Genomic DNA, 22,270 nt, shown 5'->3' with positions numbered 1-22,270 from the left:
CGACAGAGGCAGGATCAAGGTCATTTGCCTTCCCAAAGATCTAAAAGGTATCAATGCACAGTAGGATTTCAGTATTTATTGCTTTAGCTGCAAGTATTTAATTTATGTTGAAAATACTAATACACAAATTTAACTCCGTAATTCTCATCTCTTCCTGTCTCCCACTGGGAAAACCACACTGACTTCAAACAAGCTCTGTGTGGGTACCGGTCTCTTTGCATGGAGTCCCTTAAAGGGTCAGGGCTACAGTCTTCATATGGTAATAAAAAAAATAAGTTCAGTTTTATCCATGTGTGTACATAAAAGCAGAAACATATCAGGGTATGTCTTGTTGCTTCATAACTTACAACAAAGCACACCTCTGAGCTTTGGAGCCAACACTTACCGGTTGTGGGTGATGACTGTGGGTGCGTTAGAAACACATCTGCTGCACAGAGAATTGAGGGAACGTGCTCTTTGTATGAGCAATATACTTTTTGATAGGGTGGTTGGGGTTCTGGACTTTGTTTTCTAAGTCCATCTTCTTTAGTAGTACATGCAAACAAGACTTTGGAAGACTTTTTGTGTATGAAAGTATTTGGAGCCAGAGTGAAAGAGAATTGTTTTTCAGTCCACATTTTTGGTCTGGCAGAAACTTAGTTGTTTGGTTTTGCTCTGGAGTTGAAGGAGCTTTTCAGGTAAATAGGAAGTGATTCAATTAGTGCTTAAATTAATGAGTGATGTCCTTTCACTCTCTGTTGTCTCCACTGGGGATTAGACTCAGTCTGCCAGGAAGGATATGGGGCTCATCTGAACTACTGAGGCCAGAAGGACGCAGGGAGGGTATAGACAAGCGTCACTTCTATTTTTCAGTTAGGGCAATTAGCTGCGTTAGCTTAATCATGTCCATGTAGCTCGGTTCTTGCAAGGAAATTTTCTGCTTTGGTACTAAAAAAATGATCAAAGACTGTCACTGGAATTTGATTTTTGTTTGTTGCATGAGTTCATTTGGAGTATGCCAGCGGCTGCTGCAGCCAGTGAACCTAAATAAATGTCTTTTGGATATCTATTTAGCAGCAGGCTCCATTTTTTCAGCACCATCTCCATGTAACCTTTTAATCTAGTTCTTGTCTTTGACTTTTCATATTTTATATATTTAACCCCTTGTTGCAGATATTTTGCATTAAGTGCTTTAGAAATCCTGATTTACTGCCTCGAGGGATTAACTAGAATTCCAGTATTCTTGCTTTACCTACATTCATTTATACAGCCCATTTATTTCTAATAAATACATTGGCCAGATCATATTTCTCAGCAAACCCTAAGCCCTGAAAATAAATTTATACAGTGACACAATGAAAAGAATAAAAACTATCTTGCATATTATTCTTGCTTTAATTTCAGCTTCCAAATGCACAGTGGGTTTATATTCTCCAAGTAAACACCACCTTTGAGGTTCACGCTGCAAAGCTCTAATTTTTAGTTGACTTCTAAAGGGATTTAATCAAACTACAGGATATATGATTCAAAGCAAAAAATGTAATTAAGAAAAATCTTTTTCTGTAGGCAAAGAGCAGCTTGTTTTCATTAATTTTATGAAGAATGTTGTTTTTCTTGGCTGAAAACTTAAACTCATGGGACAAAGGAAGATTTATGGGGTGATCCACAAAATCACACAGGTTTTGTGTTGCAATGCTGTTTTTGCAGTGGCCACTAGAGTCCCTGTAGCTGAAAGTTTATCAGTGTTTCTTTTTATAAATCTCTATTTTCAGAAAGGGCTTTTATTCAGAGATTAGCTTTGAGCTAAATATATGCACACAAAGTCTCAGTGTATATGTAGTGTGGTAAGCATGTATATTTCAATGTAAACAATTTATAATACTTTAAGAGCTCTTACAGTACAAGAAAAAAAATTAAACTGAAGTAAGAATGGCTGTTTAGACCTCCCATTCATATTCTGTGTGTGCTTCTTTGTCATTAGGCTTTATTTATAAGTATGGCAAACTCTCCAGCAGTTGCTGAAAGACACTAGAATAGAAGATCAGAGACATGATGTCTCTTGCCCTAATCCTTCAAGGTGTCAGCACCACTTGCGAGGTGCTTGGGCTGAAGATCTGTGTGGTGTATGAAGTTTTCACTTTTATCATTAAAGTGGTAGGACATACGGAGCCAAAGATCAGGCTGGGTTTTTGCAAGGCTGTTTTACTTCTCCCTTCCAAATTTTGACCCCTTAGATTGGAAGTTCAAATTGAGCTTTAACTTTGACACGTGTATTTTTAAACCAAATAATATGTTTATGTAGTTAACTGTATCAAATAAAATACCTTTTGTGTCTTTAAAAATCTGTCTTTAAGAAGACCAGTAGTTCACAAACATTAATGAAACAAATACCTTAACAGAATGCTCTTTCATACCCGATAATGTCAGCAAGAGCGTCTACTTGTTTAATATTGGAGTAAACAGAAAAGTTCATGGTTCAGTGCTTAAGCCTCTGAGCTGTCTCCCCAACTGTTCCTGGCTGCCAGTATTTTACTTACTCAACAGGAAACTAATTTAATTAGTACAAAGAACAGGCCAGTACAGATGCCTGTATGAAATTCTTTCAGTTTTTAGAAGGCATATGCTAAACTCCCTACATTAGATGGAAAAACAGAGATAATAAAATTTACACAATGGAATATCTGTTTTTCTATATTATCAAAGGTTGCTGTCTCAAATTATGTTACTGTGGTCTTGCAACATCAAACCAGACAAAATACTTCAGTTGAAAGATGTAGAAGCTGATAGTAAATTTGAGCCAGGCTTATGTTTCATATTACGAACCTCTTCATGCTATTTGTAACCAACTGGGAAGATGTATCATTAGTTCTTAGTAACGCCATCTTTTTGTAAAGCAGACTTCTCCTAAAGTCTGCTTCCAGAACTTTATTAAAGTGGCAAATTCAGCCAGTGGTTTGGAAATACAAAAATTAAGGTTTCAAATTTAATTTTCTCCACCTGTGGTTTATGCATTCATCTACAGTCTTCATTTGCAGGATCATATGCTATTATTTCTTTGGGACCTCAAATCGCTTTTTTACAGAATAATGGATTGTGAACGCTGGTAGATAGTTAATGTTTCTTTTCATCTTCAGTGTTTGATCCTATGCATTATGGCTACAGCATCCATAGCTTGCACCAGATACGGAGTCCTTTATTTCTATGGAGGCTTTTTGTGATGTGTTGTGTCTCAGTTCTTTGCTAACACTGGAAAACCACCTTCACAGTACCTCCATGATCTGAGATGATACGGAGGTGTCCATTTTATACATAGGAGATGAGGCACAGGTATTAAAACAGCAGTTGTTAAAAACAGTTCAGTTTTCCGTGCCTGACTTCTCAGAGCTCCTAGCATCTTTTAGGGCTGAACATGTTCAGATTGGATTTTATTTTACACTGACCTCAGTTGGAGCAGTGGGTGATTAGTACATCAGCAGCCCAAGCCAGGAACCATCTTGGATTATACAGAAAATAAGAGCTGCCAAGCAGATTTCTGTTAGAAAAAAATAAAATACAATAGATAAGTATAACTTCTCTAATGTCACATATGAGCTCTGATAAAACTTTTCTAGCATCATGTAGTAAGGACTCAAATGCAACTTTCTAGGCATTCAGCTGCTGAAATTTTCTTACTTTTTCTTGTCTCCTGCTCAACTTACTTGAGACCTTTCAACTTCCACAATAAAGGAGAAAAGGGTCCTGTTTTCAATAAAACTCTGTCTTACAAAAGCAGCACTTAGTTTAAGCAGTGAAAGTGGCAAGGGTCTCACATGGGGCAAGAAAATGCTCACATGTTAAGGACTACTACAGAAGGAGAAGGGATTAGATGCAATAGTGCACCAGCATTTAAAACTCCTTCAAGAGCTGTGATGTCCTGAATTTTCAGAAACTGAGGAAGTGAAAGACAGAAGTTTCGGTGTATGGAATCATACTGATGCCTTCTTTCAGCTTCATCAAGATGTGTTGTCAGTGGTATGCATACCTTTCAACCCACAGTGTGAGGCCAGTAGGTAGCAGTAGGAGGTGATTATCCTCTGTGTCAGGCTGACACAAGAGAAAACACGGTGCACTGTGCAAACAAGCTTACCTGCTGTTTGTTGGACAGGAGATAATGTTGTGTGACCCAGGAATAATAGGTCCTCCTGCCGCTGCTGAAAAGATACGTAGCCTCCTGGCTGTACACTCTTTGCTGTCTGCTCTCTGCCTCTCCGTGTCTCCTTCTGCCCTCTTTCTTCAGTCACATCCCTGTTCCATAACCTTGTGCTTCAGCCTGTTTCCCTTTTCCTTATCAAAAAGGAGTCAGCCATTGGATTGTGCTAAATAGTGCCTGTCCTGAGTACTGGGTGTTTGACTCAAAAGGTGTTTTTTAAACTGCTCTGGTATTTAACCTCCCCACCCATATTTCCCTCCTCTCCCCCCCCCAAAAAATGGTATTTACAAGGATGGGAAAAGGAGTCCATCTCTCTCCTTATCAAAGATAAATGTTATGAAAGTTGGGTCTTTCAACATATTATCCCTCTTGTCTGTTTTGTTTGCCTTCCTGTCTTGGTCAAAGACTGAATGACTGAGAACATGGTAAATCCTGGCTTTCTCTTTTAACCACTGTTAATCACTTGACATTGCATTTAGAGCTAGTTTGCACAAGATATGTGAAAAGCAAAGAGCCTCACTCACATGCTGGCTTAACTGCCAGGAACATTTTCCCCTCCCATCTGCTGTGTTCATTATTATTTAAAAGCAAATCAGGAGGCAGAATTGGATTAGCAGAGTGGGTGGCACCAGTGGAAAACAAGCTCTGTGTTGGCAGTCACCCTGCCAAGTTCATGTGAAATTGCCCATTTCAGCTGGCAGCTTCAGCTTAGCTTGGTGTGATGACATACGGGTCTGGAGGGTAAGAATCTATTTCCATATTACAGCAGCTTCTGCTGCGCAGCCTCGGTGTCTGTAGCTGTGTGGTTGCCTGGCTTCAGCTGGGCTCTGCCCTCCTTGTCTGCTGTGCCATGCTGGGCTCCTTGGGCATCATCTTGGCGTTTTCCCAAGGTCCCTTTGGCAGTTCCACCTATGTGTCGATGCCCAGTTTGCCCCCAGCTACTCTATTGCTTCCAAGCCATAACCATGTTGAATATCAAGAACCAAAATAGGGAAGCTCATAACCTCCTCCTCTGTGGGGCCCTCAGAGTCAAAGGAGAGAAATCAAGCCCCTGCTTTGACTCTTAAGGGTCAGTAGTTTCTCAAAACAGCAGGGATATGTTTTTTATGTTTGAAAAATAAATAACATAGTGTGTATGATATACATCAACTCTAAGCTCAAATCACCTCATAAATAGGCATTTACAAATGAAAAATTAACTTCTTTAAATTAAAAAAAAATCTCCTGTTTCACATATTAGTGTTCTGAAATTTTCCAGGATATGATTTCAGTATCCAGTGTTGTCTATTGTACTTCTGCATAAAGGAAGTTTTGGTGCCTTGTATTGAAATCTATGTGACAGAGATACCACCAACTTAGTCAATTCTGTAAAATAAGCTCAAAGATATTCCAGAAACCAGACTGCCCCTAAGTCCCTCAGCTGTGATTAGTGAGTTAACAATAACATTTCTTATTTCAGAAATCTCTTTTTCATCCTCCACTTACTATATAAGGAAAATAATTAAAATAACTGTATGCAAAGCCCTTTCAAAGCACAAAGTATGTATCTCCCTGAGTTTACAGTGCCGTTATTGTCAGTTATTACTTGCAGGGATAAAAATGTTCTGAGGAAGGAGAGTTACAGGCTGTTGACGTGTCTTTAGACTATTTATTGTAATTGCCAGAATTTCCAGTGCCTTTTTTTATCACTTTGGGGTTTTTAATTTGGGCACACTCTACTGTTGGACCTTACTTTGGAAACCTTTGTTTGGGAATAGTGAAGGGGGCAGAGAAACTTGGCTTGTGAGGTTATATGATCCACTTCCATGCAGTGTAGAAAATGGAAGAGTTCATTCCTATTAATCTTTGTTATCATAGCTTGTGTTTGGTAACAGCCCTAGTTTAATGTAGTTTGACAAAGGTGGGCAAAACATAATGCCATTAAAAAGCCCTGAGCACTTGTGATGAGGATATCAGTTGCCCCTCAGAAGATGGGAGCTGGTGCACAGGTCTGGCTTCCTTCCTGTGCCCATACCTCTCTGCTCACACTTCAGTGGGGCTTCTTAGGCCGGACATGACTGTTGTTGTCATCTTCCTGCTGTTCAGCAATGAGAGAAGATTAGCTAGTTAGTTAGTTAGATTAGTTAGATTAGTTAGTTCAGGTTGAGAGAAGTGCCAGGAAATAGGCAAATATGTCCCAGTCAATTATAAAAATCTGATGCTCTTGAATATGCGTGAATTTATCACCAAATGGCTGCAAAATTGGAACATAATGCACCAGTAAGGCAGTTAGATAATATGACTATTAATATATCAAACCAAAGGCTTACGTTTTGGAAGGGTTTCATTCTGTGACGAACTCAATTTATGAAGTCCCTGCTGTGACTAAGAGATGTGATCAGTGCTCAGGCTCCAGGGGCAGCATCTTTGTTACTGCCTGTGTGGAGACCTGAACACATCACTTGAGCACAGAGAGGCAGCTTAATGCTTTGTTCATTCTGTATAAGTGATCCAGTTGCTCTTTTCTTCATCCATAACTGTTAGCATCCTTCTTACCTAAATTATATTTTGTTTCTGGATCAAAGTAAAAGGCACCGTCATTTTTTGGAAGGTTCTAATAATCTGAGATAATAGGTGGTGTTTATACTCAGAAGCCTGTATTCGAAGGTGAAAAGGGCTAAAGATAATACAGAAAGTCACACTGTCTGTAGAGAGTAACATGGCATTCAGGTGTATCTATTTCACCTTCTTTTGATAATTAGACCCAGAATTCTGTTACAGAAGTGCTGGGTATTGTTCTGTACTGTTATCTGCCCATCTGTTCTGCTCTTTCTCTCATTTCCTGTAACAGTTTTCAGCCTCATATCTTTGATATTTCTAGCTATATTTGATAGCCTAGCTACATGTTACATGACTCATAAACCGAATACAAGCTAATCAGGTGGATTGAACTTCAGCTGCCACAAACAAATGAGAACTTGACTGTAGTGCAGTGCTGTTCAGTAATGTTACAGAAGTTTCTGTTCGAGAAAAGTCGTCACAAATCAATTTATGTGCCCACCCAGATTTATTTTAATTAAAATCATCCATGAGTCTTGGCTGTTGCTTTGACTACTAAGTACTTACAAATAAGCTTAATAGGCATGTTTGTTTTTTCCGCAGCTGTAAAAATACATATTCTGCTACATGATTGTTTTTTTATCTGATTTATTTAAATAGAGTTAGGCAAAGATGCAGTTTATAGGGAAGGTTAAAGGGTCAACATCCTATCTAATTAACTTATACCCACTTGGGAAGCAGCCAAGGTAAAAGAATGCAGTGAAAGTAAGCTTCAAATAATATGAAATCTTCGAAAGGACTAACTACCTTTGGTGAAAGGCTTTCCTGTTCTTAACCTTGTGTCATTTAAACTATTTAAATGAGCTATGCAAAACCTTACGTTTATAATGGAGCTTCAAAAACCCAAGATTAAGTATTTCTTGCAGTTACAAGAAAACTGATGCTTATGGCACTGTAAGAAAAACCTTTACTACTCCATCTTCCCATGATCCCTTTCTTTGCATACCACAAAATGCATGGTATGTTGCACCTGGTTTGACATCTACTATTTCTGCCATGTGTATGAAGTCCCTCAAGTGTGTGAGAGCTTTTTAAAAACATTTAAGTCTTTCAAAAAATAATTAGAAAGAGGGGGAAGCCTCTGTAATAGCTGAGGGAGCCCTGGTTTTCAATGGGTGTGGATGCTGCAGGGTTTCTAAAAGAAGTTGTGTCTATGACAACAACCTCATGTTGGATTTTCCAAACCAAGCGCTACATTTGAACATCTTAGTCATAGATGTGTAGATGTTTAGAAGGTTCTTACCACAGCCAGAGTGGGAACTCTGATAAATAAAATAACTGAGCTGTTTTGTGATCTCTCTATATACTAGATAGGATATCCTCCTTGCTGTAGCAATGCTCTGTAGAGGTGCTAATTCTGGAACATTTTTTCCACTTAATGCCACAGAGACTGCACTTGGGAAATATTTCTGTTTCAGTGCTCCACATGGTTTTGTATGTAAAAATGGAACTGAAATGGAACAGGAGAAAAGCAGCTGGTCTGAAGCTGCCAGTAACTATTTCTAATGTGACAGATTCTCAGCAAGAATCCCAAGTGGGAGCTGTATAGGTGAAGGGACTGCATAGCAGCAGAGCCTATGGGATTGAGCATGGAGGCAAGCAATATCCCAAAAAGACACTACTGCATTTCCTACTTTGGGATTTTTTTCTCCCCTGCCCCATTCTAGGCTTAAGAACTGTTGGGCTGGAAAACAATTCAGGTGTGAAAAGGTCAACTCCAAAGACTTCCTGATCTCTCTGTCAGTACCATTGTATGGCATTCATGGTGTAGGTGGACACATAGCCTAAGAACTTTGGACATAATGGTATTTGGAAGTATATTCCAAAATTTAAATACATCTATTCCTTAAACTTGCCATTAAATCAATATACTATAATTGTGGGAAAGATCCTTCTGATTCAGCATGTGAGGTCTGTTTTCTGTCTTAATTTTATGTGTGCTTGAGGGTTGCAGTGCTGTCCTAAAAAATGCATTTTAATTGACATGACCACTTCGGCATGATGCTCAGTCTCTGAAAAGCCACAGCAGCAAATAGAATGTATAGCCAGATGGTGCTTAGCTAGAAGTATCCCTGCTATCCAGAACGCAGCTGCAATGATGTCTTTTCTGTCAAGCTAAAACAAAGGCATTCTTAACTCCACATTCCATATTAATTAAGAATTCCTTGCTGGTTTGAAAAGTACTCTTTAGAAAAAAATACTACCAAAATATAAATACAGGTGAGAATTTTTTTTTTTTTACTTTACACATCTCTATTTTTAATTTTTAATTAGTTTAATTAGTTTAATTTTTAATTAGTTTTAATTTTTAGTGTGAGGTGTCCCTGCCCATGGCAGGGGGGTTGGAACTAGATGATCTTGAGGTCCTTTCCAACCCTAACTATTCTATGATTCTATGATTCTAATTCCTTCTTCATTAGAAGGAATTCTAATTCATTATTTATGAATTCTAATTCATTCATTCTCTTTTCTCCAAAGAAGAACTAAAAATAAACCAATTTAATTCCACGATGCCTACAGGTACTTTCAGGCTATTGCAATGATTTTGGTCATGATAAACATTCACACTTTGTTTTCTTACTGTTTAACATTTATCTGTGGGGACTTAGGTAGTTTACAGTGTAATGATCCCTTGCAGAGGTATCTTTAAATTCCAAGGAACCTTTGTTCCTGTAAGCCAAAGAGCAAAATGGTCCACACCCATCTCAAGACTGTCCCATAGCTACTTTGCACCGATTACACTAGAAGCATTAAATTTGTTCCAAGAACACTTATCTTCAAGGAGTAACTTGGCTAATAGTAACCATCACATGTATACAAAATGCCTTCTTTTTAAGTACTTGTGGATACTTTAATCTTTGCATGAGGCGGTGCCCAGTTTTTGGGAGGAGGTAAATGCTAATGAGTCATCTGACAGGCATTTAGTTTATCATTTGTCATTTTCTCCATCAGGCTTTGATTTGGGGATAAAACCATGACAGGGAAAACCAGGAATAAATTTCCAAATAAGTTCTCTGAAGTTTCTTGTTGTGTTAGATGTGGCAGAGAGGAGGGAGATGGTCTGGCACATTATCTTGTTTGGCTTTTGGCTGGTCAGTTGTTATGCTTCAGATAGAAGTAATATGCTTAGGTTTGAGTTGATAAGTAAAATAACTGTTAAATATCAGTGACTACTAGTCCAGAGGTTGGCAGTCGGTAAATTTCGTTCATGGTGTTTGGATTAGGCATTGTTGACCTGATCCTCCTGAACTCTAGGGTTGTATTCTTCATTCACAGCTAAATACTGACCTATAAAGAATCAGGTGCTTTTCTATCCCTTCTGAAGTCTCTGAACTGTGGTTAAATATGACTTGCAGCTTCACAAACTGTTAAATAGCTCCTTGATATGTTGGCAAGCCAACATATTTTTATTGCTAAAAAAATGAAAATCAACCAAAGAAATTCAAGGAACTTACAGTCAAAGGCATGGGCGGTCAGCCATCTCTTGTTTGCTGCTCCCTTGAAACATGTACAGGAGATTATCCTTATTAGGCAATCTTACGATTATTCCCAGATCTTTTGAATATGGTTTTCTTCCTTTTTAATTAGTAGGTCATTATGCGACAACTTCTGTCTTCTCCCCTAAGTGGCCAGCTAAGGCAGATTTCACTGTGTTTCTGGATACCTGAAAATAATTAGCCATTTGTGAGCTGGGAGGTGGCTTCACATTTTAGAAAGTGAAGCTTTGTTATAAGTAATGCACAGGCGAAGTGCTGTTGATGAAAAATAGGTATGTTATTCCATGATTTTGTCTTTGCAGGCAAAAATAGCATGATAAATTTCTGCCTAGCTCTGTCCTGGCACTCCTTTCTTGCTCCTCACCAGTTTCCAATCCTGTTAGTTGTAATGGTGCAACTACTTGTAAGTTACTTGTAAGTAAACTGGATCACTGAGAGGATTTGCATTAAAAATTATCCCATTTCTGATACTTCTAGTAGGCCAGTGTGCAGGGAGTTCCACAGACAGTTTTATGAAGACAAGTGATAGGGGCATAAGTTGCAGGGTGCAAATAAGGAGTGAGGTTTGCAGGCAGTGGGAATTCCTTAAGCTAGTTCTGTCACAGAGATGAGTGGTGGAAGGGTACCACAGCTCAGCTTACTTGCACCCAGTTACGTGGAGTCGAATCTCCAGTCCCTTGGCTGTTTGGCTTAGCAAGAGAGTGTGATGCAGAAGAAGAGCTTTTCTGGTGCTCCTTTCTCCAGAGAGGGGTTCAAATCAGTAACAAACATGTTAACCAGAGCATTAATGGCTGAACATGGTCCATCCCTGGCAGTGTTCAGGGCCTGGCTGGACAGGGCTTTGAACAACCTGGTCTAGTGGGAGGCATTCCTGCCCATGGCAGGGGGGTTGGAAATAGATGATCTTATGGTCCTTTCCAACCCAAACCATTCCATGATTCTATGATCATCTTCCAACAGATAATTCTTTTTCTGAGTTCTGTTATATGCAAACATAACTGATAGGCTCTTACCCACCCCCCCCCCCTCAGATGTTTTCATTAACTTATCTACAAATTTTGCTCAGGCATAGTATTTACTTATCTGTTTCATTGTAAAGAGCTGGTGCTGCAGCTGAGATAAGAATCCCATTGTGTCAAACACTGGCAAAAATCGTAGGTTTAGGTTCTCTCATTATAGATCCAGGAGACAGCAGTTCTCCAGTTCATGTTCAGTCAGTTCCTCTTTGGCAGGCTTTTTTTGCAAGTTATTAGGGTGAGAAATAGAGCAGTTTAGACACATCACATTAATCAGGGGAAAAAAACCAAACCAAAACAAAAAAAAACAAGGAAAAGAGAAGAAAAAAGAAAAAGGGGGGGGGGGTGTGGCTCATTTGGATTTCTTGCATGTTGGAATCTAGAAAATCTTTGAATTACATCCTTTTGTTTTTCCACTGATAAAATCACAAGTGACAATTCATGCCTTTATAGGGATTCAATTTCAGAGGAGACAAATCTTTTAAGCTACTAAAAATCCAAATAACATACTGAATCCTGAAGCCTTTAGAAAAGGAAAAAACAAAGAGGAGGATATAAGAAGTTGTAAGGATTTGTCTGTCAGGTTTGAGAAGCATGTTCTTGCAAACAAGTGGCACTAATATTTTTCTGGTCTTGATATGTACCAAAATCTTCAGCTTGCTTTTCTTGAGTTTTTGGGATTTTTTAATAAGGTTTCTATGGCTTTGCTTGCAAACTACATTGAGCTCAATAACACTGCTATTTTTGTAGTATCTTCGTCTGAAGTATTAGTTTTCCCAGAGCTCGCTCACAGAGGCCTGTGCTTTATTCTGGAAGACATGTAGTAGATTCAGTCCTGGCCATTTTTCATGTGAAGTCTTATTCAAATGGTAATTGCAAAAAGGCTTTGTAGACTTTGTTCTCAACTCAAAGAGAAAGCTTCAGCTGTGGGCAGCTAGGGTAGGAAAGAACTTTTGCTGAAAGACTCAGAGGAAACCAAATTGGAAGTTACTATAGCCACTCAAAAGTTTAAGGCATACCTACAAATCAGCTGTGAAAGCAATCATGCTATCAATTGGAAGTGAATATTAGGAATAAAATATATTACAGTGAAGATCAGGACTTGTGTTCCTTTTTTTTCCTTTCCACTATGAAGCAATTAATTATAATATTTTGAAGAGACCTGTGTGCAAAGTATGCACAGTTGGTTAGCAATTATTGATATGCATATATGCTACTTAGCACCTGGTGTATAATTTAAGGATAAGTCCTGGCTCTTCAGAATCAGTCTCCCATACTGGACTGTTGGATGCATGTTCACAAAGCCCTATGTGATATAGCACTTTCGTTTTGGACATTTGTGCATTTTTGTACATAAAGATAAAATTGGGAAAATTCACAGTCCAAGTAAGGACTTCAACAACTCCAAAAGTTTGCAGCTGTTCTAATATAGCATGTTTGTTAAATTTAACTGTATTTATGTAATTTGACCACTGGTAGCTCCAGCTAAAACTGGGCACTCATTTTGGAAGACACTCTAAACCCAGAGCCTAGGATATAAAACAGACCTCCTGTTACACTCAGAGTTACAGGGGGAAAAAGTGACTTGCCTGAGGTCATATTCAGTAGTGAAGCCAAAATCTTGGTTTCTGCTTTACAGCTCCATATCCACTGTGCCATAGACCTCTCACCTTTAAAAGGTTATTTCACTTAATGTATGTGTACTCATAAAATCATTTAGTTTATAATTGTGTTACTAATCTACCTTTTTTTTTTCTGACTAGTTTACGGTCCTTGTCTAGCACCCACTTCTTTTAGGGTCATCTTGCACACTCCCCCTGAAACTGCAGTCACCTCCCATATGCAGATCCCTTTACTTGGAGTTGCGGTGCTCTGCTCAGAAGCAAAGTCCATGTGTAAAAAATTCTTTGTGGGAAGAGGAATTCCTCAAACAGTAACATGTCCATATGTTATCTGTATTCCGGTTCATGTGTTAGAACTGTGGAGAATATACAGCAGTTCTCATCGCTGAAGATAAGAGTCTGGCAAATCCAGTGTGATATATAAGAATACCAACACAGTAACTAAGACACATGGGAAAAGAGCAGGAAAAAAATTAATCAATAAATCCTTTGATACTAATTTGTCAAATGTGGTTTACTTTTAATGACTGACAGTAGTTGTCATTATAATATGTAAGTATACCGTGCAGTGCTGCATCTGTGAAAGACTAACAGCCAACCATTGCCAAGATAATCCAGAGGTGTCATTTAAACATTAAATGAGATTAAATATTGCTGAAGAAATGTAAAGTGAATTGGAAAAGATGTGGTCCCTGTGAGGGGAGCAATGTAAGGATGTTTTTGTTTTATTAAGTTATGCCCCATCCTAGGAGAAAGATTGGAAGTTGCATTCATAGTGTAGTTGCAAAGGAGGTTGCATCTGATGTTTTGGCCATGCAGGTATCTTGCATGTGTATTGCTAAGGCTTCTTTAATTCTTTAGTCACGGCAGTGCAGGATACTGAGCTTACACTATAAACTGACCATGTCAGCACAGGCATTGACACAAACTGAAATTAAATTGTAATAATTCAGCTTTATTCAATTCCTGAAACCTGCAAGCAGGTATTTTCTTTCAGTGCTGTATTAGAAGAAGTGATGCAAATCCACCATTTTCCTGTGTGTTACAAGGTGTTTGAGTTCAGGAATCACATACCAGCCTATAGCAGAAAAGACTTTCTTCAAACCTTTCTCAGCTTGTAAAAATCATAGTTTTTCTAGTGTGAATTTTTTTTTCTTCCCAAATAAATTTTTAATGACAGCCTTAAGTCTTGCCTCTCCTGTGTATTTTGGGGCATGGATAACTAGATAAAAATAAAGCCCAGCAGAAAGCAATTTTAGTAATCTTATATTTAGCCTTAGTGAACAGTATTCCTCAGAAACCACAAACAAGGTATAGTCCATCGAAGAAAAGCCTTCAACAAAGTTAGGCTGTATACTGAAATAATCTTTGAACACCTCTGAAGATGTGCAGAGCAACTTTACAGGCAGCAGTCTACTGAGCCTTGTCCATGGGGTAATGCAGAGCCTGAGCTAACAGTACTGCAGATCATTTATTTTTCATATATTAGAACAATTGCATTTCTTCTAAATCTCACAGAACTAAAACTTCTCTGCAAAAGAGAGCACTCCATGCAGTGTGACAGTTGCATATTTTAAAGCGTATGTATATAGAAACTTCTTTATCTACCTGTGCTTTCCGCACACATTCAGGATCATATGAACACATTATTTGTATGTTTGCATTTGTGCACGTATACTGTAGACACAGACAAATACAAAATGAGATGTGTATGCATGATAAATCTATATATATTTGAAGGGGAAAAAGAATTTATAGGAGGCTGGCCAGATTTAATTTGTCTACTTGTATTTAGCACTTAAGGGCTTATATACTCAGTTTGCTCAAAAGAGTGAAGAAGTACTCCTTGCTTATGCCTCAAATCAGAAATGCATGAAGTGCAGCTGCAGAGATAATACATTCTTCCCAAAGGCTTTGGCTGAGCAAATTAGGTGTCAATGGGGTGCCTGCGCAGGCAGTACTCTCTCTAATTAGTCTCTTGAGCCTAGCTGGTGGCAGGTATAAGATGATCTAATCAATTGGTCTGTGTCTGATGGTACGTGTAAAAATCCTAGCAGGCAGAGCTGTCTCCCACAGGTCACTCACCTGCACAGCGGGAACGCTCATTTTCATTTTTCATCTCTTCCAGCACATGATGCTGACAGTTGGTTTTAAGAAAATTGAATCCAAAAAATATCTAGTTCATAGGGCATGTAGGTCAAAATAAAGTTGCATTATGGGTATTGGTGATCCAATTAATTAATATTTACAGCAAGGAGTTGCATGTAGATATTATCTGAGTGCAAATAGTATTGATAATATTTGGTTGGCTTTCTAAAATGGCTTCTCTAACACAGATAGGAATAAAAGGTGTGGAAAAATCACCTGTTAATAGTACACTTTTTTAGAGAGAGAATAAACTGTCTGTGGTGTGTGCATGTGTGGTGGAGGGAGAAGCAGAATGAATATATTGGTAATGATCTTAAATACCCCCATGTTTCCGCTCAGAGAGAATACAGTATCTCCAGTTGTCAGCTCATATTTTCACTTTAAATCTGGCATTGTAGAATGAATACTCTTACAATAATGCTAAATCAGCTGCCACATAAATAGACCTGCACTCTGAGTGTGCTTTGCATGCTAAGGACTCTGCGGGAGCACAGCTCCGCCCTGTGTGATAATTTATACAAAAATTAAAAGCACCTAGAGAAGGATGCTGATGCTGCCAAAAGGAGCATGTATTGAATTGGTGAGCTGCATTTTTACAGGAAATTACATTCCTCTATTAATTAAAATAAAAATATCTGGGATTTAGTCATCCTCCTCTGCCTCATGTCTGGAGAGCATGATTAATGTTTAAATTACAAGCTTCAGTATCCCTTCCTAGCACCACTGTTACATCAAGAGCTACTGCATTCTGAAGTTAGTGTCTGCCATTTTTAAGGTGGCCTAACACCTTATTTTATCCCACTTGGGATCTGGGACAAACAGGATGTATGCAACAGATGATTTTTCTAGATAACAAACATACAATTGAGTTACTTGATTTAGGTCACTTGATATTTCAAGCACATCATTAACTTGCTTGTAATCTACCAGGTTTAGTAGAGATGTCATGAAAACAAAAGTACCCGGACCTGTGGTTATAAAGTACAAGTTCATTTTTAAAGCAGTTTGTTACATTTCAGATTTTGTTGTTGTTTTTTGTTTGTTTCTGGTTTTTTAAGGATCTGAAAGAACCCTATTTTGCTCTGGGAAATCACAACTTGTAAATATTCCATTTAACAATTTATGCTTTTATAAGCAAAGCTGTGACCAGAGGCCATAAACACAATCTGCCAAGTCACCAGGCAGGACTTGGCTTTGTATGATCAGGAAAATGTATTAGCAAGGATATTTCTAAAGTATATCTTAAAAAACACAAACATGGAATACTAAGCCATCTGGGAATAGAATGGCAGCACTGTGTGGAGGGCCCTGCCTCGGGTTTTGGTTGTGTGAACAACTGACGTTTCAGTCCAAGCTCCTCACTGAAGAAAAAATGTTTTTTTAATAACAAGATTGGTTCACAGCAGTCTAAAATTTCATGTTTGTTTTATTGTGGATTTTCTGCTGTGGACAAAGAGACACCCTCCTCTTCCTCCAGTCAAGGGAAGCTGTCTGTTTGATGTGAGTCTCATCTGAAACAAAAGCAAAGAGAAGAAGGTCTCCTGTCCCGCAGCACAGCGATTACCACACTCCTCTGAAAAGTGGCATATGGGTATTCAGTTTCTTCCTGTGTCTCAGGATAGGTAGACCGCTGCTGCCCATCACTTCATGAGGGCACTCTGAGGCCAAAGGAGGGGATTTCACCTGTTGACTCCACTTCGAATCAACAAACATTCAGTGAATTAGGAATTCAGATGTGAACCTTATGTATTGTCACTGGGAAACTGTAGCACAGCCTGGGAGAAGTGTGATGCTCACCACCCTTAGAAAGTGTCCTGAGGTATGCTGATAGAAAGGAAAAGTTCTGTGTAATGTAATTGCAGTTTTTCTCAAATCAGAGCAATCTGGTAACTCCTGCCAAACCCCCATCCAGAGGCTTTTCTATAACATGTCATTTTGTTATCCATCTTAGACTTCCCTGCTGCGGCTCTAAAAAGATCATCCCTAAAAAAGTGCTTTTTGAATGAAGGGAAATGTGGAATTTGGGGAATATTGTCAACAGTGTTTCACCACTGAGCAGTTGTGAATCTCTGTGTGTTCAAAACATTTCTTTTCTTTTTAAGCTCTTGAAGGGTAACCTAATTGGACCTACTCTAATGTATTCATAAAATGGTTTGGGTTGGAAGAGACCTTAAAAGCTCATATGGTTCCAACCCCCTGCTTTGGGCAGGAGCACCTTCTGCTTCACCAGGTTGTTCAAAGGCCCCTCCAGCCTGGCCTTGAACACTTCAGCGATGGGGCATCCACAGTTTCTCTGAGCAACTTGTTCTAGCGTCTCATCACCCCCATAGTGAAGAACTTCTTGAAACAAGGTTTACTGGCACTTCAGCCAATCTCCCAGACCCTGAGGAAAGTGGGACTTTCATGTGGAAAACACAAACTCCAGAGCACTCTAGGAAACAACCCAAGCAGGACTCAATACATGGTAGACCAAGCTCCAGGAGGGCTCAAGATACTGACACACATTGTTAAGAGCAGGCTTTTGTTTATCCATTTCAGGTATTCTGCTGCTTAAAGGGCAGAAGAAGAGTTCTCAAGAACCATGACAGGAACCCTGAAAATTATGAAAGTTAGATTTTGTGTTGAGATTAGGCTATTTTGATGAAAGCCACAATTAAAATGTTGCACTTGAAACTGCAGTTCAAAACTCATGCCGTGTTTTTCTCCTGCTTTTGAAATGAGGGCTAGACTAGATTCACTGGCACCTGCATCCAGGTTGATTTAAATAGTTTTAGGACATGCTAATACAAACCAGTTCCATGCTCAATGAATATTTCAGCATTCTTAAGTGCTAAAATTCCTCCATATTTGACTGTTTCCCTGCAACTGCATTTAAAAAAATGTAGCAGGTCTGTAGTTACAATTCTTAGTCTTGAAAAACTTTGTAAAACAAACAGATTTTGAACTTCAGAAAAGTACAGAATTCTCAGCAAGTCTCACTTTATTACTTGGCATAGAATCCTACTTGGTATTAAGAGTTACATATGTTAATTGTAAAATCCTTCCAATGGCTCCAGTCCATCTAGCCTTCATTTAGCCTTCACCTGGCTCTTCTTGCAGTTGTTGAATGCTTTGTTTTAAAGCAACACTTCCCACACTCTCAGCCTGCCTTCTGTTTTTTGTAAATCTCATCACAGTACCTCCTTCCAAGTCCAGTTGCTGCTTTGAGCCTATACATACAGGAATCAGCAGTAAAGTGAAAGACAGTGTAAGGGAAGCTATTGATATAGTGGTTATTTTTAGTATATGAAAGATGCTGTAGTTATCTGCCTATTAACAGAAAAACATCAAAATAAAGGTGAATATGTTTAAACTCAGCACACAAAGGAGCCCCATAACCTGGTCTGCAGTAATGTTTGCCATGTACCCCGAGGTACCTCAAATAACTCTTGGGAAGCAAACCTGAGAAAACCATGAGGAAACATGAACTAGTTGCAAGCATTGCTGTGAAGGTGATCATGAGGGACTCCATGACAAGGGGGACAAAAAAGTCTTACAAATTCCTGAAGCTGCGCCAACATGTAGCAACCTTCCTTTGCATTCATGTGGTGTTACCACCTTGAGAAGAGCCAGTTGTCTATTTATGACTGCCTATAATTTCCATGGAGAATGTGAGTGCGGATGGCACCTCCGAAGATTAGCACTTGGAGCAGAGATACATGAATATGGATTAATATATCATCTCACTTAGGCAATCACCCTGAAAACACTGGTGGTTTAAGTTAATTTTCTTGAGGTACCAGCTTTAAAGTGCTCTAAAAGTCTGTCCTTTGCTCTGAGTTGGTGTCTTCACAACCAGGTTTGGACTAACTTATGTTTTACCAAGTAAAAAATCATTAAGGAATGTAATTTGTGAGGCTTATTATAATTTATATTGTTTCTTTACAGGATTAAATTTACCAGTTTGGAGGAGGGAAACAAAAACCTAATGAGGAGGCCAACACCAGGAAGGAACCATGGCCTGTTTCCTTTCTTTCTCTATGGTGGATTTCATTCAAAAGAAAATTGAAGCTGGCAAGACCCTGTTTTTTTTCCCTGCAATTTATTTAAAACCTTGCACGCATTTGGATACCTTGTGATTTCAAAGAACTATGTGAAGATTAAGCTTTTGCTTACTGATACATGGCATGTACTCTTTCGGTCTTTTGTGTTTGATTTTGTTTGATTTTCCACTGCAGCTCTGCATCTTTGTAAGGATTTTTATGCTTTCACCAGCAATGTCTTAAATACATTAAGACAACACATTTGGTGTTCACACTTCCTCAGTAATGACTGTACAAGAAAAGCCAGTGGTGGCATAAAGGACTGTGTGTTTTCTTTGGGAGTTGTGCATATTTTGCAACCAATGGGAAGACTATTTCTGCCAGAGCAAGCCCAGCTTGTCTGATCAGCTGACAATTACAGCACTTTGCGACTGTTCCTGAAGTGTTGTTGGGTTATTTCTGTTTTCATTATCTCCTCAGAACATTCATATCCATTTTAAAAACATGGCAATAATTGCATGTTTACTGCAGTACTCTGAATTTGGTTACTCTGCTTAGGCTATGTAGCATGCCAGTTTTCAAAATAGGCCTGTGAGAAGGACAAAGCAAAAATGATGACATGTATGCAGCTGACAGATATACAGTGAACTCTTGATGGTTTTATTCCCTTCAAGAATATTTCTTTCTTTTATGGGTCGTGGCTAACATCTCTGTTTTTCCTCACACTGTTTACCTTTTGGAATGTTTTCTTGAAAGCGGAGATGATGGAACTGTTCTGTTTAATTCAAGGCAGATACTAAGGTACAGAAAAACTTTTGTTGAATGAGCCATTAAATCTAGCTGTGTTACTTTGCCACATGCAAAGCAAAATGGAGGATTTTCCTTTCCCAAACTGTTTGCTGTTCCACACCAAAGCACCGTTCAAGTTATTTTCCATAGGTATTCTGAGCTGATTGGAAGGCAGTACCAGCTACTGTTGTTAGATAGCTTTCCTGGATGAATCATTCAAATGCAAACTTTGCAAGAAATGTAAGTTGTGTGATTTTAGAAAAGGAAGCCCCAGCTACAATTTGGCTGGGGAGAACATTGTGTTCAGGGGTGTGATAAAATTGCCCTGACCATGTACAATGCTTTGCATTCAGAGAGGGCAGGGTATGGTGCAAAACCCACTGTTGAATTATAGTCCTGCTTGGACAGAAATGCTTGCTAGGCAATATTATTCTACACATAAATTTGACATCCTTTGCTTGCTGGATGCATTGAATTACATTTTTAAGAAGTGTGGTAACACTTTGGTTAGCTTTCAGTGTTTAAAAGGAGGGGGAAAGGATTTGTGCTACTGCCATCTTATTAAACTCCAGCAGTGTTTAATAAGAAAAAAACACCCAATAAGGCAAATCTTTGAATGCACAAGTAGCTTCCAAAGGCCTCTTAATGAACTAGGATACAAGGCTACACTTTCAAAGAGCTGAACCATGGAAATATGCTCAATACTTGCACAGCCATTGAAAGACAGTTTTCCCCAATGACACCTCTGTTTCAGGATCTGGTAAAAGCCATCTGAAAGCGACTTTCAGTCACAATCCTGTTTAGAACTTACTACAGTTCTTCCCCTGTGTTTATGAGGGGGAAAAAGTGACCACTGAACTCTTGAATTTATCACACACTGAAACTGCCTTAGACATGGTTTGTTTGGGTTTCATGTTTCTTTTTTTTGTAAGAGAAAAGTCTTTTATACATTATCTTTGCTACTTAAATTGTGTGCAGTTTGATGATTAAAATTAGCTATTTTTAGAAAAAAAAAAACTTGCAAAAACCTGAAGAATTTTTGAAAATGTAACAAAGATTACAATTAAGAATATAAAGGTAGTTTCATAGATGCTTCTACTTTGCAGCTTAAATTGTGAGGCAAAGAACTGCGCTGCTCAACTAAACATCTGAAGGTTTAATATAGAGTAATTCCCCAACTGCTCCCATGAGGTTAGCAGATTACTATCCATAGTGACTCATGTACAGTGTTTGCTTAAGGTATGTATGTGTGTGTGTATGTGTGTGTACGCACACATGCACATGAGATTATCTTCTCTGCCCCATTCCCACTTCTGAGCAACCACAGAAATAGTTGGTCCAAACACTCTTCAAACTCAGTTGCTTAAAAAAAGTGCAGAAATATGTACATTCCTAAATAGTAACTTGATTTTCAGCAGTAGTGAGGTTATCTCAGCTATCATTCACTTAAGGAGTGACCAGGATCTCTTTCTTATGCACCTTGTTCACAGACGTCCTGACTGCCTGCGGTGTGCTTGTGGGTTTACTGCTCTCCCATGGAAGCTCTGGGCCCTGGGGATGTTCTCCCAGCTCCAGGGGGACCCAGATTCAGCAAGCTGGTGGCATTCACGTGAGCACTGCAAATTGTTCTGGAACATCAACTCTGCTGGGAAATGTCAAGGGTTTTTGAGAAAGTAGAAGGCCCTTTGTCCAGGGAACTGACAGTACAGCCTTATTTCCCTCTTCCTCCTGTCAGCAGAGCCCTTACCTGCATGGTTAGCCCAATTGACACCTGTCAGTTAGGACCCCCTGACAGGTAGCACACCATCTCCAGCTCTTGCACAAGTGGGGTTTTCACCATAGCTCTTCTCAGTGTTGCAGAATGGACTGTTTAAACCCCATCAATGCTCTTAAGACATCTTCAGCAAATATCAGTAGTGTTACCCTCTTTTTCTCTCATCCTTCCAAAATCAGGGGAGAACAGCCACAGGGCCACAGGTGTACTAGGAGATGAAAGTGGGAAGGCATGTTCAAACACTGCATAAGCCCTAATACTAAGTGAATGGGGAAGGGAAGATGGTGATAGAGATGGTCTGCATGACACAGAGATTCCTTGCAAGTTCATGTTCACAGAACCTGACTTGACAAGTTAACCAGCTGGAGATGGCTTAGTCCTCTCTCCTGCTGGGTTCAGACCAGCTTTAATCCACACCCAGCAGGCACCACACCAGTCAGGGCACTCCAATAATGCCGACATGTTACTGTATGGTATCCTGGATAGGTTTGGTCCTTCTCACTACTGTTTTCAATCAGAACAGTTGTTTAGGGTAAGTCGTCAGTACATGCAACGCTGAAGATTCAATCTGCAGCAGACAGAGGCACAGGGGCGTTCACTTTCTCTTTGGTGCACAGGGGTTCTGCACTTCAGACT

At 39.1% G+C, this 22,270-nt stretch overlaps 1 protein-coding gene across 4 annotated transcripts in view; it reads left to right on the top strand.

Moving 5' to 3' along the window:
* Nucleotides 1-19,765, top strand: part of CDK14 (cyclin dependent kinase 14) — a 328,023-nt gene extending 308,258 nt beyond the window's left edge. For all 4 annotated transcript variants that reach the window (XR_010609906.1, XM_065666401.1, XM_065666400.1 and 1 more), the window contains one exon: nt 18,977-19,765. The gene's annotated coding sequence lies outside the window, so the exon portion shown is untranslated. The remainder of the gene's footprint in view (nt 1-18,976) is intronic.
* The last annotated feature ends 2,505 nt before the right edge of the window (nt 19,766-22,270 follow it).

This window comes from Lathamus discolor, chromosome 2 (genome assembly GCF_037157495.1).
Source record: "Lathamus discolor isolate bLatDis1 chromosome 2, bLatDis1.hap1, whole genome shotgun sequence".
Lineage (NCBI taxonomy): Eukaryota > Metazoa > Chordata > Aves > Psittaciformes > Psittacidae > Lathamus > Lathamus discolor.
Note: the sequence above shows the minus strand (reverse complement) of the source record. Positions and strands in the feature narration are given on the sequence as shown.